The following is a 6266-nucleotide window of genomic DNA, read 5'->3' on the forward strand; positions in this document are numbered from 1 at the left end:
TGTTTGTTTGTTTGTTTTTAAAGAACGTATTAGCAGAAGCCGCTCAGCAAGCAACGGTCCAAAAGTGACAAAGAAGCGAGGGGGTCTACACAGATTGAGGTCTCACTGGTTTAGTGGGGGAACGGCTCCTTCATTTCACGTCGCTCACCCGGGTTTCAGACGCCGATACGGCGCCTGACAGTACTTCGCCAGCGTTCAGACTGAGACCCTGTCCAGTTGGGTGGGGGAGGCGGCAGTTTTCCAGACGGTCAGCAGAAGCAGGAGAGCGAGACAGAAGGAAGGGAACGGGCAGAGCATGAGAGAAAATGAATATCATACTTCCCCGTTAAAGGCGCAGGGAAACGCCTTGGGGAGCGGCGAACGGCAATGGTTCAGGCTCAGGCAGTGCTGGCGTGACAGGTCGGGACCGAGGGGCCCTTTCACCTGCGCGAGGAGAGAAAGGGGGAGAGGTGGAGAGAGAGAGAGAGAGAAGGGAGAAGAAGGTTGTCGTCGCATTTTTTCAGCAATTAGAGCGAGGGGCTGAGATGACTCAGCCTCTGAGCCGCTGGCTCCGTGAGTCACAGCGGGCGTCAGCAGGGACTGAAAGAGGCCCAGAGGTCACAGCCTGTTCTTCCCACTTACTGTGCGTCTCAGCCCCCCCACCCCCAGGGGTCCTGACTCACCCGTTACCTGACCCTCTCCAGTCCTGGGCACGGGCTTCTGCGCTGCTTATGATGTGGAATAATGCCGTTACCAGGTTGTCAAACAAGTGCCAGGAAAAGAAGGTCTTTGCTTTTTGAGACCACCCCCACTGCATTGGCCAATATCACAGCCATATCACCCTGCAACTCACAACTGGCAACCCACTGAAGCTAAGCAGGTGTGAGCCTGGTCAGTACCTGGATGGGAGACCTCCTGGGAAAAACTAAGGTTGCTGCTGGAAGAGGTGTTAGTGGGGCCAGCAGGGGGTGCTCACCCTACGGCTCACGTGGGTCCTAATGCCCCAGTATAGTGACGGGGACACTATACTGTAAACAGGCGCCGTCCTTCGGATGAGACGTAAAACCGAGGTCCTGACTCTCTGTGGTCATTAAAAATCCCAGGGCATTTCTCGAAAAGAGTAGGGGTGTTACCCCGGTGTCCTGGCCAAATTTCCAATTGGCCCTTACCAATCATGGCCTCCTAATACTCCCCCTCTATGAATTGGCTACATTACTCTGCTCTCCTCCCCACTGATAGCTGATGTGTGGTGAGCGTTCTGGCGCACTATGGCTGCCGTCACATCATCCAGGTGGGGCTGCACACTGGTGGTGGAGGGGAGTCCCCATTACCTGTAAAGCGCTTTGAGTGGAGTGTCCAGAAAAGCGCTATATAAATGTAAGCAATTATTATTATTATTATTATTATTAATTAAGATCTCTCCCCTATCGGCTATAAGAACAAAGCAAAGGGCTGTCTCGGCCTCCTGTTGTTTCAACTCCTTGCTGCTCTAATTAATCCAAGGAGTTTAGCTCCTTGTTTCCTACAGGATTCCAGGGAATCTGCTTAAACATCCATTTTCTAACGGCTTTATCCAATCCAGAGTGGTGGGGGAGCCGGAGCCCATCCTGGCAAGCAAAGGTGCCAGGCAGGATACACCCTGGGAGGGGACGCTCACTAATCACACCTGGGCCAGTTTTTCCAGAAGCCAGTTAACCTGCCAGGATGTCTGTGGACTGTGGGAGGAAACCCACTCCACAGGGATCGAACCCGGGGCCCCAGCCTTGCGAGACCGCAACGCTAACCACTGCAATGCTAACCACTCCGCCACTTTCTGCAGCTACGCGTTGTTGTTATCCTTGGTAGTTTATAAGAAACCCGTGTCAATTCTCCTCCGGAGTGCCTAGATCACCGCAACCCCAGCCTCGCCCACACACGAGCACAAGCAGTTTTCTTACCATTTCACACAGAGCATCCCCAAGGAGTCGTTTTCACAGGAACAGTAAAAAGGAGCTGTGCGGGATATCTGGACGTCCCTCGTAAGGACGGTCTCCATTTGAAGGCGTTTCTCAGGAAGCCTTGCGGCGGTGGGGTTTTTTTTTTTTGCTTCCTCCGAGATCTCGATTCCTGGAGTGGAGCGAATGATTAAAAACGAATTCCGCCACGCAGCTGTACCGTTTTAATAGAGCGTTAAAATTCGACAAGCGGAAAACCATAAACAAGGTTTGACTAAGCGGGTAGTGGCTTCGACTGAGGCTTGAGGTTGGTCACCAAAAGGGGAGGGGAGACAGGAGACGGTTTTCCCCGAGCTGTGGGAAGGGAGACATGAGGCCCAGCCGTTGAGACAGCTTTGCACTGTTATTCCGTGGCATGACTGGCTGAGCCACACAGGAGAAAAGGCCCTTCCACCCCTACCACTCTGTACGCAAAGATGTGTTCAGACTAAATGCAGTTCTTAATTTCTGTCAGGGTCCTCCAGTCCCTGTGCCACTGCTGAGCCTGGGAAGACAAACTGGGTCTTTCCAGGTGCTGAATGCCTGCATCAAAACTCCACCTGCTCTCCTCACTTCTTTAAAGCCCAGAAATGAACTACAGGCTTTCTTTTAAGCGGGGGGTCCATCCTAGCAGGCAATCTGGAACCATCCATGGAGGAAGAGAAGTAGAGACAGCTCAGATCCATTTCTACAGTCCCAATCAGCAGTTTGTTTGTGTGCCTCTGTACCCAGCCAGTCCTGGCTCATGACATAAGCACAGAGGAGTAATTCAGTCTCTCTCTCTTTTGCGCACAGTCCTTCAAGATAGGATCAGGGCCTGTCACTATATTCTGTTTTATTGCTAATATAAATGAGCTTCTCCTCTTCAGAGTACAGGCTTTCGCTGAGAGCTCAATTCTTCTTTGGCTGCAGTGAAATACAATTTGAGCCTGGTGGGTCCTTACAGCCTGCTCTTTGCTGGCTTATTTTTCATTGCTGTGCTCAGAACAAGAAATGCTCAACAACAAGGTACTGAAGACCTAACCCTTCCATGTCCTCCCTGCAGTATGTGTACTAGCACCTATAGAAAAGGGCTAGAAAACAGCTTCCACAGCCAGAAACACAGTAACTGACGAGAACAAAGTCTGTATCACCATCATAACTGTGCAGAAGACCGGACCATCTCTCATTTCGTATATAAACCTGCATAGATGAAGAACAACAGCAAGAAGCCCATTTGCTGTATGTTATACTGTTGGACCGTATGCGGGTAACAAGATCACTGGGGAAAGCAGAAATTGCCAAGGGCAAGATCAAAAGACTAGCAAAAAGGTCAATGAGGCAAAAGTGAAACTAGACAAAAAGTATCCAAGACAAAGTCCAGAAGTCCAAAAAAAACAAAACCCAAGAAATCATCCCAGGATGAGATCTCAAGGAGAAGATGTATGACACCCAAAATCTAACCAAATACTGAGCCAGGTTGAAACAGGGAGCAGGGTTTAAGTAGGCTGGAGGGGAGGTGTGGTGATGGGTTAACGAGGTCTGATTAACCTACGCCTCCCCAGAGTGGATGAGGTACATGCTACTTGTTTGGGTGCCATCTGGTGGCGGGATGCCGGTACTGTGACGCAATACAGGTTGTGGTTTGATCTTCACAGCACTAGGTGGCTTGGAATTTTCGCTGGTGTTTTCAAACGTGTGTGTGATATGAGTTTTATTACAGGGTCTCTGCATGATTGGCAGAGGAGGCTAATCTGAGGATTAAGCGATTCAGCCCCAGCAGAGCACAGGATGTTCAGTGTAATCCTCACCCTTTTTATACAGCTATAGGAACCTGTCTTTATTGCACTGTGTTCATTCATTTACTCACTTAGCCCATAGTTGTTTTTACTTTCTGCTTCTTCCTGGGGTGCCTGAGCTGCCAGGCCTGTCCTGTTTAAGACCCTTAAGCTCTTATTAGCAGAGAAGCAAGGGGAGTGAGATTCGCACTGCCAGTCCCAGACACTATACTGGGCTATTTTTAATGACTGCTACTTGAGGGCTGCCTTGCAGCACAGAGACATGAAATTAAGTCCTGTTATTCCCACAACCCAAAGGTCTCTCCCGAATTTACTGCCTGTCACAAGCGCTCATTTCTTCCTTCCCTATTTTTCCTCTCAATCCTCATTGAACATCCTGAAGGTTACTTGCAAAAAAAAGGCAAAAATACCATAGTGTGCTAATACACATTCAGCAGAATACTGGTGCCAGACTTATACAGGAATTCCTGAAGTGGCACAGAAGGATGGGTTTGGGAGAATAGTACTTTATTACTCTTGCAAATATTCTAGATGATGTCTTCCCCAACAATGTGGGGATCGTCAGGAATTCCCTTAGAAAAAACAATGCAAGATTCCCGCAATCCCTGCAGTCTGAGACGGGGGAAAAAAAACCATGGTACATTTAGACCTGTACTATCTGGTCGCCCTGTTAAGACTGATGCAGACTCTGAGAAATGAAATACATATGCATCCTGTAGCTCAGTGAGGGCACTGAATCAGCTCAATGAATTAAATCTTTCATTAAAAATCAGAATGAATTACGGCTTTTATTTAAAAAAAAAACAGTCCATTAATTTGCGCTTCTTTGGTGCAATCACGGTAGAATTTACGGAGCTGAGTCGTTCCCATCTAAAGGATTTAATCCATCTTCTTGAGCCTCAGCTCTGCTCAGCTGTCGAAGCTGAGCTTCAGGCTCTGATCCAGCATTCCCTAAATCTCCCAAACGTTCCTCAGGCGCTTCGGAATTCTAATCCCCTGGCTGAATTGAATCCTCAGGCTGCACGTCGGCTCTGCAGGCTCTCGCCTGCGTGTGAGAAGCGGGGCAGCTCAACGTGGCTGAGGTCAGGACCCCCGCGCTGGGCTTTAGAGTCCTACACGGTGACATCTCCCGTCCAGGTGACGGCACAGGGGTGCTGGTTCCTCGTCACAGACCAGAGCAGGGCGGAGGGAGAGTGTGAGCAGGAGACACACAGCCTGTGTTTTGGGGTCCTGTGCCTGCAGCCTCCAGCCCTGGTCCTGGAGAGCGCTCATTCTTCAGGGGCCATGGGCCAGGGCGAAATCACCCCGGGTTTGATGTCGGCCTGTGGCACTTACTGTGTGGAGTTGGCATGTCCTGCCTGTCTTTCTTAAACGGGATGAAATGATCCTGAGGCTACCTGGCGTCACGTCCAGGGCGTCGCCCTGCCTTTGCCCATTGCTTGCCAGTATAGGCCATGGCTCCCCCACCACCCTGAATCGGAGGAACCGGTTCAAAATTGGCCGGGTAGATTCTGAGTCCACCGAAGGCCATCGCCTTCTGCTGGTGCTGGTCTAAGTGCCCGGGTAAGGTGGTCATGACCTGATCGTGGATGATAGCTGGAATGATCCCAAGTGGTTGCAGGAAAGGGCAGGTTTCTGTTGCCCCCCCTGCTGTGGGAGATCAGAATAACATCGGCTGAGACTGGGGGGCAGAAGTTGGTGGGGGGTGTTTATAGCACTGATGCTGTCTTCTGTTACTGCTTCTGTCAGTGCCCCGTATGTACGTAATCAACAGATTACAGACAAAAGAAATGAGTATAAAGACAGGAAAAGGAAAACTGCACCTGAATGCTGTCATATACTGTAACTTTTCTGTGATTCTGGCTGAATGGTAGCAACAACAATAACAGTCTGCTCTGTGATGTGAACTTTCAATTCCTGTCTTTTTTTTCCTCTCCAGTGATTCACAGCCACCTTCTCCGGCGAGGGAGAGGAGAGCTGTGAGCGAAAGGAACTCGGCCGAGGACAAGAGGGGTATTGAACACGCTTTGAGGGGCTTTGAGAGGAGCTCAGCTACTTGCCAGCTCTTCTTTCGAGTGGTGACTGTTCCCTATAAGCCGGAAATTATGAGTGAGAGAAGCCTGTTTTAAACCTTACTTGACCCGAGGAGCAGCAGACGAGGCAGTCAGACACACGGGGCAGTTTGCAGAAGTCATCTTTCTCAACGGTGCATGTGTCACGGACGTCCAAAGGGACTAACCGTGGGGAGCAGGAGAGTGGAAAAAGACCCATATGCGAAGCGGCGAGACGGGAAAAAGGCCCGGGCTCATTAGTGCCAAGAGTTCAGGAATGCCGTATAGAAACCTTTGCCCTCAGGGAGCGGACGTGGGGCGCCCTGGTGCTAGGCGGGTCTCAGGACATCCGAACGTCAATGCTGAGCGAGGACAGAGTGCAAGACCCAGAATATATAGCCCAAGGGAAAGAGAGGGACCGGAAGGACAGCAGACCGAAAACTAGGGACAGGACAGAGAAGGAGCGCCCTCTGGCTGCAGAGGGC

This window comes from Lepisosteus oculatus, chromosome 24, assembly GCF_040954835.1.
Source record: "Lepisosteus oculatus isolate fLepOcu1 chromosome 24, fLepOcu1.hap2, whole genome shotgun sequence".
NCBI classification, from domain to species: Eukaryota; Metazoa; Chordata; class Actinopteri; order Semionotiformes; family Lepisosteidae; genus Lepisosteus; species Lepisosteus oculatus.